General features: G+C 33.3%; 1 non-coding gene across 1 annotated transcript; it reads left to right on the forward strand.

Moving 5' to 3' along the window:
• The first annotated feature begins 824 nt into the window (after window positions 1-824).
• LOC149995973 (U4 spliceosomal RNA) lies at window positions 825-965 on the forward strand. Its single transcript, XR_016507522.1, has one exon. It is a non-coding gene; the product is annotated as a U4 spliceosomal RNA (small nuclear RNA).
• The last annotated feature ends 11,933 nt before the right edge of the window (window positions 966-12,898 follow it).

A 12,898-nucleotide genomic window follows, 5' to 3' on the forward strand; every position in this document is an offset into this window, starting at 1 on the left:
GTATTCACTACCATTCAGTAATTAACAGACACAATGGCTGCTATCTTATAAGCTCCCATTAAATGTATGTTTAATGACTAAATATTTTCAGTTACTGATGTAAAAGCCATCTCCTTCTTGAGAATAAATATTACCTTATTATATGTGCAATGCCAAGAATTCCTAGCACAGTATTAAAACATTGTTCTTAACATATGAAAATTGGTAACAGTTTCAAAATAAACAGTGAATACATAATAATTAATTAATCATTATTTATGGAGCCCCTACTAGGTGACTGGCAGTGAGTCAATATTATATTTGTAGACCTCAGTTTTAAGTTTAGTAAAATTCAACTATTGTGCTAGGTGATATCAGAGGCTTTAGGCATTTAAATTCTTAACTTTTAAAATATTCTGCTTGCCTATCAATTTCAATTCTGCATATTATCATACCTTCCTTCAAGGAACCTGTTAAAGAGAAGAGGTAAACAGCATAACCTTAATTTTACCATAAAAATTTGCAACAAATTCTCAAATTTGAGAGAAAAATATTGAGAATATAAGATAAATATATATATTGACAAGACTTCAGAGGCTTGATTAAAATTGAAGTGGTTAAGCCCTGGCTGCTGTGACTCAGTGGATTGAGTGCTGGTCTGCAAACCAAAGGGTTGCCAGTTTGATTCCCAGTCAGAACACAGGCTTAGGTTGCTGACTAGGTCCCAGGTTGGGGGCACACTAGAGGCAACTACACACTGATGTTTCTCCCCTCTCTTTTTCTCCCTCCCTTCCCCTCTCTCTAAAAATAAAATAAATAAAATATTTTAAAATTAAAATTAGTGAATCTTTGTGCAGCAATAGTATTGTAGCCAATAGGGTTTATCTGAGGAGTGATTATTGTTAATTGAAAAAATTTCCCAATACCCTACCATGATGACTTGAAATATAGTCAGCATTGACAATTTTTGACAGCCTCTACAGAGACTGAATTTTTTGAAAAAATAGATAAAAATTAAAGTTGGTGGAACTGATACTTGTATGACAAAAGATTTCTAAAGTAACCATGGAAGTTTTCTTGTGAAAGAGAAAAGGAATTCTGATTGACAAGCTCCTGTTTTCTCTGAAAGAACTTGTCTGATTTTTTTTAACCAGATATAATATTTCTTGATAATAGTGGGCTATCATTTACACCTATTATCAATCAAATTTTAAGTTGATACTTTATATTTTATTTCCAAATTCAACTAATAGAAAACCATAAAGAATAAGATATTGAGGAATGATGACGTATTGTTCCCTCAGAGTAAAAGTAATCATTTCTAAAATGAGAAAAGACAAAATTAAAAGACTACATCTTGACATATTTTATTCAAAATAGGATGTCTTTAAATATTGACATGTATAATGCCATTCAAAAGGAAAAAAATAGTGTCTTACTTGAAGGCAAAAATAAAAGATAAGAGAAACAGCCTCATTAACATCTCAGAATAATTCTGGGATTAATTTTATTAAAGGTCATAAAATGTACATTGTTCCTCATAGGTAAACTTTTATAAAAAATTTTTAGTGTTTTTAGCTTTTATTGATACATGCAAGTTTAATTTTGTAAATGTGAAATATTTTACTTGCCTAAAACATTGTATATACAAGCTAATAAATGACAGATGATTTAGAATAAGAAATCAAACATTATATGTGTAGAATGCATCTATATCAATATGTATCTTACACATAACTAAAAATCTTCAATGTCACAAATGTAGAAGATAGATCCCATGGCAGAAAAATTTAAATTTTATAGTCATTCCAGATTACAGTATTTGACTGCTTGGGTGAGGCTGCAGTGCCTCCAATGCCCCTGTTTAGTTGGAAACTACTCTGTCCAGCAGATGTCTCACAACCATGATGGAAAAAATCTATCCAGTACACTGTATTTTGTCTGTGGGGTAAGGGAGATGGTTGTTCCCTCTAGTGGAGAAAGCGCAAGACCTTCATCCCTCATGCTTTTTATTAAAAAGGGTATGAATGGGAGATACAAGGTCAAAATTCATAAATCATCAATAGCTTTTAGGCACCTGGGTTACAGTTGACACTTACAGATTATAGATATAAATATAGAGGGCATAGTGACCAGTCTGTGTTAGGATCTATTAAACATCTTGATGCCACACTGGCATTATGTGCAAGATTTCATGTATTTCTTCCTAGAAATTGTTTATAGTTAACTAAGAAATGAGAAAAGCAGAGTAAGTCCAAAGCATAATAAGCATTCTTTAAATCCAATTCCCATGGAAACCCTCTGAATGGCCTTTGGTCATGTGTCCTGCATAGCATCCCAGTGTGCTGTTGAGACTTAAAGACAAGCCAGGGGGGCAAGTCCGGCTCACGGCCAGGGTTACAATTCTCAAAACCACAAGGAGCAGTTCCTCGCATCTCCCCCCTTTTTGTTTTTTTTGTAATATTTATAGCAGAATGGCCTATAAAGCTTGCTACTTGCTTTTCTCAGATATGATCATGGGTAAATAACTTGTAGACACATCAGAGGACACAGAGTATTACAATGACCAATAAACATCCAGCTGCTCCCATTATCCATGTATATAAATTTAGTCCTTGAAACCAATTTTTAGGGCTAAGTCATTGAAAGTTATTACTTAAGGTTTGAAACACCTTTTGTTTAGTAAAGGTGTTTAATGTCCATAATAAGCATTCTTTAAATCCAATTCCCATGGAAACTCTCTGAATGGCCTTCGGTCATGTCTCCCACGCAGCCTTCCAGTATGCTCTTAAGACTTAAAGAAAAGCCAGGGGGCAAGTCTGGTTCATGGCCAGGGTTTCAATTCCTCAAACCACAAGGAGCAGTTCCCCACACTTGGTTCATTTGGCTATTATGATTATGTAGGACAAAATTTCATTTTTCTAACACCATATTTTAATTTTTCAACATAGAATTTTCTATATGGAAAGTTTTGCCTAAGATAAATGAGTAATGTAATTTCCTATGCCCTGCAATATATAAACAAACTAAATACAGTTATCAAATATTATTATGGCCATCTTATTCTTACTCCAGATCTTTAGTGTATTTTTTTTTCTTTTTTCTTTACTGGAGACAAACATCCAAGGCAATAAATTTAATAATAGAAGGGATATATATGAAAATTTTATGAGATTTTCTCCCAAATTATCTCCTTTAGGAAACCTGAGATTCATTGTGCTGCTGTATTCTCCAGCTGAGGGGATGGTGAAGAGAGAGGAGAGGATAAGGCCGCTAAAAAGGGAGTGGAGAAGGAGATTGCTAATTTTAGGGTGTTTTCAGGTATGTTTAGCTCTCTTTACTTTTTTAAAGAACTACTTAACATATCATGAACAAAACACACGACTATGAAGTATTTTCAAGTAACCAACATAATGTCCTTCTTCCTTTAAGATGATGACTGCATAAACAATTGCACTTCTATTTTGTAAACCATCAGTTGATCTTGCAGAGATTCCTCTGTGCAGGCTCACCAGCACCATGGGTGATTTTTGTAAGGTCAACAGGATAGAAAGAGGCCATTTTTTTCCTGTTACAAAGGATTTATTAAAAATTTTACAAATACAAGCCTTGAGACCTAATAAGATTCTTGAGATCCAGAAATCTGGCTCTTTTATTCTTGTTATTGTTTCATAATGGAAAATGTAGCACTCTCTTGCTTTTGAGACTAGAGACTATTCCTGAGCATCATTCTTACAACATTGCTTGTGATAGAATGTCTACTTTATAATCAAATAAAACTTGATTATGTCGGGTCAGTTCTTAAGTGAGTGACACTTACAGTACCTAGAGCAGACAAAACAGAGGGAATGGAAAGTATCAGTCAGGGAGCACCTTCTCTGCACATTATAAGAGGACATAATGATCTAATTCTATCATTACAAAGACTTAGAAAAAAGTGTTATTGTCTGTAGGTCAAGAATTATAAAATTGAACTCAGAAATTCAGATTCAGTAACTTATCCATGTACCTACAGACATAAAGATAATCTATGAATCAAACTTAAGGCTAAATGTCTCTAAAATCAAATTCCATTCTTTTTTGTTTGTTTGTTTATATATTTTTAGAGAGAGGGGAAAGGAGAATAAGAGGGAGAGAAACATCACTATGTGGTTGCCTCTCACTCGTGCCCCCAACTGGGGACCTGATGTGTAACCTAGTAACGTGCCCCGACTGGGAATCGAACCAGCGACACTTGGCTCGCAGGCCGATGCTCAATCCACTGAGCCACAGCAGCCAGGAAAACTTCATTCTTGTTAGGATACTGTCATTCAGGTTCAACTACAGAATTTGCATGGCACAATGCAACTGAAAGTGTAGTTAAAAAGTATCTCTAAAGGTATTAGAATAAAAAAGCTTTTATTTCTTGTGTGGTCTCTTTCCCAATTTGTCATAATGTTATAATTTGTGATTTTATGTTCTAAGGAAATAATTATTAGCATGAATTATTCATTTATTTTTTATATTGTGCAATGTAATTTTGAAAGGCAAATAGGAAAGCACTTAATCAATATGCAAAATTACATATATATATATAAATCTGTGTGTGTGTGTGTGTGTGTATATATATATATATATATATATATATATATATGTATATATAATTTGTGTTTGGTAACTCATATATGCATATGTAGTTTTTTATCAGAACAGTGAAAAATGCTCCACTGAACTAACTGAGGTGTTCTTATTTCCCTTCATGATTTGGGCATAATCTACTGATACTCTATACTTCAAGCTTATTGAAGATTAAAGAATGTTTGATAAAAACAAATCAATTATAAGTTGTCTTATTTTTCCCTTTTCTTTTATGTCAGCATAAGTAGTTTGGCTAAGAAGGGAAGTAATATAACTAAGTTAGGATGTGACATGGGTATTTTGGTTGTTCATGTTCGTTAGAAAGCCACTGTTTTCTTTGTGTTTGCAGCAAGTTATGGTGTAAATGGAAAGTGTAGCCTCTCTTGTATCTTGTACTGGTCAAGTCTCACTGAATATCCACACATTTTGAGTTTTGTGGAATTCTGTACTCATGGGATGGAATGTACACATATGGCTGCACCTCCTCTGCTTCTGCACATGAAATTAACACAACAGAGGGTTGTAAACAAATTGCATGTCAATGTACATTCTTTTTAAATATATATATATTTTATAGATTATGCTATTACAGTTGTCCCCCTTTGCCCCCTCCACCCAGTACCCCCTTCCCTCCAGCAATCCCCCTTAGTTCATGTCCATGGGTTGTACATATAAGTTATTTTGCTTCTTCATTTCCTATACTATTCTTAACATTCCCGTATCTATTTTGTACCTTCCAATTATACTACTTAATCCCTGCACCATTTCCCCCATTCTTCCCTTTTCCCCTCCCAACTGATTACTCTCCAAATGATCTCCACATCTATGATTCTGTTCCTGTTCTGGTTGTTTGCTTAGTTTGTTTTTGTTTTCATTTTTGTCTTTTATATTCAGTTGTTGATAGTTGTGAGTTTGTTTTCATTTTACTCTATACTTTGGATCCTCTTCTTTTTCTTAAACGAGTCCCTTTAACATATCATGTAATGATGACTTGGTGTTGATGAATTCCTTTAGCTTTATCTTGTCTGGGAAGCATTTTATCTGCCCTTTCATTCCAAATGATACCTTTGCTGGTTAGAGTGACCTTGGTTGTGGGTCCCTGCTTTTCATCACTTTGAATACTTTTTGTCAACCCCTTCTTGCCAGCAAAGTTTTGTTTGAGAAATCAGCTGATAGTCTTATGGAAACTCCTTCGTAGGTAACTCTGTTTTTCTCTTGCTGCTTTTAAGATTCTCTCTTTTATCTTTAATCTTCAGCATTTTACTTATGATCTGCCTTTGTGTGGTCCTCTTTGGGTCAACTTGTTTGGGACTCTCTGTATTTCCTGGACTTGTATGTCTATTTTCTTCACCAAATTAGGGAAGTTTCTTTCATTATTTTTTCAATAATTTTTCAATTCTTTTCTCTTCCTTTTCTCCTTCTGGCATCCCTAGGACTCTGATGTTGGCACTTTTGGAGATGTCCCAGAGGCTTCTTATACTATCCTCATTTTTTTGAACCCTTTTTTCTTCTTCCTGTTCTGGTTGAATGCTTATTTCTTCTTTGTGTTCCAAATCATTGAATTAAATCCTAGCTTCCTCCCCTCCACTAATGGTTCCCTGTAGTGTTTTCTTTATTTCACTTAGTGTAACCTTCATTTCTTCCTTTATGTTTTTGCCATACTCCATAAGTTCCCCGAGCATCCTGACCACCAGTGTTTTGAACTCTGCATCTTATAGATCTGTTATCTCCATTTTATTTAGTTCTTTTTCTGGGATTTTGTTCTGTTCTTTCATTTGGGCTATATTTCTTTGTCTCCTCAACTTGGATGCCTCTCTGTGTTTGCTGCTGTGTATTAGGTAGGGTTACTTTGATTCCCTGTCTTAGTAGCATGGCCTACTTTAGAAAAGGCACCTATAAATTTTATGGGGCAGGGCCACTTGCTTCATTATTTGTGCCTCTGTGTGGGGAGAGGGCTTGGAAAGGAGACAATGCCACTGCTTGGCTTTTGGAGGTTTGCTCACATTTGCCCTATTTCAAGTAACTTCACCCACTTCCCATTTGTGACTGTGCTCTTCCAGCTATTGCCCTGGTGGTTTTGCGTATGTTCTAAGTCAATGAAGGTCATTTAATACAAATCTCCTGAAAATCTGGCAGTTTCTTCTGCTGCCCCAACCCCTGCTGGTTTTTATAGCCAGAAGATATAAAGATTCATCTTCCATGTGCTAGAACCCTGGACTGTGAGGTCTCACCTGGGGCTGGCATTGCTTGCTCCCAAGGTATCCCTCCTACTTTTTATCAACCATACATGAACGTGGGACTGTCCCTTCTGTAATCACCATCACAAACATTTTTTAGAAATTTGTATTATTATAGAAAGTAATGCAACATAGTTATATCTAAATTAATTGAATCCACTAAGTTTCTTCTAAAACAACATGTATAATCATTTATAGAGACAAAGTAAATAGAATTACAACATATGTCTATAGAAAAGATGTAAAAGGGTTGGAATTACTGTCATTCTGCCATTAACTAAATGTACTTAAAACTTTGCAGCAGAACATATTAAAAGTATACCCAAAAGAAGTTTGCGTATTTAGGAAGGAAATAGAAACTACATAGAAAAATTTGGAAGAAGGTATTGAAAGAGAGGTAGCGATAAAATGGGGTGGGAATATATAGCCCAGATGGATTCTGGTAATTTTATTATTCTTATTTTATATGTTGTGACTAATAAGAATTTATAAAGAATTTTGAATAAAAGTGATATTCATTAACATTAATAGTTTGTTACATATAACCTATACAAGAACCTGTCTTCTGGAGCAGAGACAGTCAATTAAGCCAAAAATAAGTTATGTTTATACAGATACATTTAGGAACAAACCCTGCTAACTAATCAAGAGGTTGAAATAAAAAAAAATAGATGGTGGTTAATACTTACTCATTCTTTCAAGATACTGATTACAATTTTTTTGGTATTCATGAGTCTAGACAGAAGAAAAAGTCATCAAGAATAATTGTATCCTTACTTTAATGAGGATGTGCTAGGAGAGATGGAATACAAATCAACAGGGTCATAATAAGAAAATAGTTTTATATGGTACCATGACATACATATTTCTTTGCACAAACTAATATATAAGGACAAAGAAAGCACTACCTTAACATTGTGAGTCATAACTTCAATTTCATTGGCAATTTTTGAGCAAGTATGTCAATAAACCTGTCTTCTAAAATAAGCATAAATATTTGCTCTTTTTTTTTTTTTTTGCTCACATTGTATGTAAAATCAAAAATATCTTTCAAGGGCCTGCTATGTTCAAGCCATGTGAGATCATGAAGATGAAGTAATATAAAACCTATCACAAAGCTACCAGCAATCATAGGCAAAAGACATTCACCTGTCTAAACCAGTAAGATGAAGATATTAGAAAGTTTGTTAATAATAGGTTAAAGTACTATATTACTATTCTGTTGCTGCTGCAACACACTATTACAAATTTAGAGATTTAAAACAACATAAATTTATTATCTTACAATTTTTTAAGTCAGAATTTGAAAATGGTCTAGTGGGCTAAAATCAATGTTTTAGCAGGGCTACATTCATTCTCTCTGAAAGTTCTAAAAGGGAATTCATTTTCTTACCCCTTTCAGCTTCTAGATTTCACACACAGTCATTAACATTTTTTCTCTATTAATTCACTTTCACTTCCTCCTTCTTTTCTACTTTTTAGAAACTTCTGAAGACTTTGGATCTACATAAATAACCTTAAGTAATCTTCCAATTTAAAGGACATATGATTAGCAAACCCAATTCTCTCTGCAGCCTTATTGTCCCTAGATGTGTAAGATAAAATATTCACAGTTTCAATGGATCAGAGGTTGGACATCTGTAAGTGATAGTATTTGGTTTACTACTGGTACATTTAGTAGAATTTCAATAATGGAGAAGATAATTAACATTTAGGGAAATCTATGTAAAAACCATAAAACTTATACTATGCTTGTATGTGTGTAAGACATAAGACAAATCTAATGCAAATCTTGAGATTATCAAGTGGCGAAATCTCTTTGGTCTGCATTATTAGTTCGTATAAAGTCAGGACTAGCAACTACTTCAGAAATTGTAAAGATAAATATTTTGTATTAATGGTTTTTTTTCTTTCTATTAGGTAGAAATTAATCAGATAGATATGGAGGCAGATATATTTTAGTACATATGTTAGGATCAGAAGAAATTTTGGAAAATCTCTTGCAATTTGTTTTTATCTAAGGTTGTAAAATGGCATGTGCTTTTTTTATTATTGTAACAAAATAGTACCAAAAACATATTCAAAAAAATAATATGATTCACATGGATTAAATTATTTCCAACAAAATTGTATTATTTCAGCTTAATTAGTAATAGTTTCACTCCTTAAAATTCACATTTTTCAATAAAATTTTAAACTCAGTTAACCTAAGCATAAAGTTTTTTCTTTAAAAGTATAAATACTTTATATCAAGGAGGAATACATATTACATTTTGTAGAACATTTACAAACAACTACATTTAAAAGCTTCTGAATCAGTGGCCACTTTTTATCTCAATTTAATCTGAATGTTTGGTGTCTCAGATTGAAAAAAATCAGTTCTTATTCTATGAACACCAAATCTAAATGAATGTCACTACTACCTGGTTAGCTAATTTATTTTTCTGTTGTGAAAATCTTACCAAATATGTCAGTAGTGCTGCTTTCAAGATGTGATGTTAGATGCCTAAATTTATGATTTAGTCCCTGAAGTGACATTTAAAGAAAGTGATTATGAATGAATATCTAATAAAAAAACAAATATAACACACAAAAGGCAGTATCTTTTTGTATAACTAAATGACATGACAATGAAGTAATATTCTTATATTAATGTATTTTATAATAAAAAGACAGTGATTTTTTAAAAATTTCTTTCTAATTACATCTCAAGAGGCTTTGTTGAAAATGCCTTTAATATAACAGATATTTTCAAAAAACATAGGGAACAGCAGGACTGAATTTTCACTTATTATGTCAAATGACTCATGTATTTTTGGAATCCCTGTAGTATCATATAATATCACATATTCATAGCAAAGAGCTTCTAAGCAAGGAGGATCCTTCTCATATAAATACTAGTATATAATTGATATAATGAGAGTTGTAATGCAATAGAATTTTAAATAGATGCACAGATCAGAATACTAATGGGTAGATGCAAAAGGAGTACATATTTGATACCTCAAAGCCCCTATAGAAGTTGGCCCAGTCATTGGGCATTAAATTTAATTCCTGGAATATCAGGAATTGTACACTGTTCTCTTGAAAAACTTATACAATATATACACAAGTATATAACTATACATTCTTTTTGTATTTTTAGTTTTCACCATATTCATTATTTCATTCAATTTCATGAAAATATAAGGACACCCACCCCACTGTATATAAACTATTATTCTATTTCCTGTGTGCAGATTCAGGCTTCTATAACATATGGTATCATTCATTTTATATTATCTTCAAGCTCCTTTTGACATTTTCTTTATCAGAGGTTTTATGGCATCTACTTCTCTTAGCTTTTGTCCAGATGATAATTACTTAATTTTACTTTTCATGGTAATTTCTACAGCATATAGAATTCTAGGTTTTCTTTTTTCTTTCAGTAATTAAAAAATAATATTCCATTATTTTCTGGTCTCTATTGTTTCTATTGAGAAGCCAACTGTCTTTCTTGCAGAATTATTTTTCCTCCCATTGGCTTCTATTGTTTTTGGTTTTTGAGCCATTTGATTTTGATGGCTATGTGTGGTTTTATTTGTATTATCTTGTCTATGGTTTTTCTGAGCTTCTTTGGTCTGTAAATTGATAACTTTTAGTAATTTCAGAGTATTATTTGCTACTACATTTCTAAATGTTTTTATCTCATAATTTCTCTTTTTTGTTTTTCTCTGTTTGTATTTATTTTGAATAATTTGCAGTAAACTGTCATCAAGGCCATTGGTACTCTCCTCAGTTGAGTTCAGGGTACACTTAACCCTTTCAAATAATTTTCCCATTTTTATTATATATGTTTGGTTATATATTATAAATATAATGTATATGATTTATTTAATTTATTTTAGCTTCTTGACCTTCTCCCTACATTCTGTAGACCCCTGCATAGCACAAAGGGAAAAAGTTGTGAGAATCAGCATATTCTTGCCCACTCCATTCTTCAGCAGTCAGTGTGTTGCACTGGGGTAAAGTTCTGGGGTAAATTAGATGGATATGGATATGAATAAACTCTTTTGTCTTTGGTGTGCTATCTCCATAAACTTTGTAAAGGACTGTGTGATAGAGTTGGTGGGTTGTAGTTAGGACCCCACAAGCTATTTGACACTAGCTCACATGAGGCCACTAAAGTTAGTTAAAACACAAGATTATTCCTTCTTACACAAATATACATTTAATCATCATGAACTTGTCAGTTGTCCTTGGAGAAACACAATTATGGATGTCTCACTTGTTGGGAAGTCCCAGTTACTTTCTGGATTTTAGTTTGTTTTGAATTTGCAACTTAATAGTATGTTTTCAAAAACTATAATTTTGTAATTTATCTAGCTTGTTTTCATTTCTAGTGTAGTGAGTGACTATCTCATGAATTTCTGCAATTCCACTTTGAATATGTACAATGTATATTTAATTTTAGGAGCCTAATATGTGTCTAAAAGATTTCCTTTATTCCATTAAATTTTATGCTATAGATATTAAACTTTACTGGATAAAATATTCAAAATGAAATACAAACTATAAAATATAAAAAGATTATGCAGAATAATTTCTTATATACAGAAAGTTTAAAACTAGTTAACAAAACAAAACAAACAAAAAAGAGGTTAATAAGTCATATTGATAATGATAAATTATATGGCACAAAAAAATCCCTATAGGAATTAAGATAAACTTCTTTATGTCTCTAGTTACTTTTAAGCCATCACACGTTAGAAGAGATGAAAGCTGAACCTTGAATATCTCTTAAACAAACAAACAAAAAAAAAAGTAATATCATAAGAAAAACCATGTGATGTGGGACTCAAAATAATTTCTTTTTTATTCATATGTACTTACCGAGTATGGGGACTACCATAATTCCAGTATCATGAGCTTACTGAGATTTAAATAACACTATAAATAACTAGTCCAAAGACAAAATAGTTCTGACAGTTCCAGGTACTAGAGATAAGGAAAAAAGAAAAAAGTTCACATAAAATAATAGACCAAGAGGACTAAAGAAAGAGCATATATTTGTGTGGGAAAATGTCAGTTAAGACAGTGGATTTAAACAGCTAAAATAAAAACAGAAACCTGCAATTATCAAAGCCCAGAGTAAAATAGTGAATAAAAAATCCATAGGGATTGAGCAAAAAGGAAAAAGGACTCATGGACATGAACAACAATGTGGTGATTGCTTGGGGTTGCGGGGAGCATATAAGGGGACAAAATGGTAATGGAAAGAAGGCAGTGAAGGTAAAAAGAAAAGGTTCAGATATACTGAATTTTCTACCTCCTATACAGGTGTTGCAGAATCCAAATGTAAAAACAGTGATGGGTACATAGCAGAACAGGAAAGTGAAGAGAATTGACCATTAAAACCAATTACGTTGTGGGGTAACATCAGCGAAGATGGTGGAGTGGGCAGTGCTATCCTTTATTTGTCCACAAAGATCAACACTTAGAAAGAAGTTCTTGAAATTAAAAAAAATAGATCTGGAGTCTATTCAAGAAACATCAGTGGCATGGAACATAAAACTTGAGAATAACCTTACAAAAGAGAACAGCTTTATTTTGACTTCATTATCCCATCCTCAAAGCTGGCATAGCTTACCACCCAGAGGGAACTCCCCAGCTAGAAAGAGCTCCCCTTACTCAAAAAGGAAGAGCTGGGTGAGCAATTAGCTTCACCAGCCTTTTAGGGCATCACACAAAGGACCTACTTTAATTTCACCCTACCTAGAGATTGCAAAGCTGAGAGGTACAGACATGGCTGGGAACAAGGAAGAAAAGCGGAAGCTGCTAGCATCAGCCACATAGCCAGAACAAATGCTGTCCCCAGGACCTGTTTTGCAGACCACCTCAGCATCTTCAGTCACTTAAGAAGTCAATGGCCAGCCTCTGTAGACTCCTTGCAGATTGTACCAGTTTTTGCCCCTCAGGTATTTGCATTTGCTGGTGACAGCTGCCTGAGCTCCTCCTGATTTCTATCCTTCTTGTCCATTTCAGAGCCTGGGACTTGCAAAGGCAGCCAACCTATGTCTCTTTGG

This window comes from Furipterus horrens, unplaced genomic scaffold, assembly GCF_987537825.1.
Source record: "Furipterus horrens unplaced genomic scaffold, mFurHor1.1.pri manual_scaffold_12, whole genome shotgun sequence".
NCBI lineage: Eukaryota > Metazoa > Chordata > Mammalia > Chiroptera > Furipteridae > Furipterus > Furipterus horrens.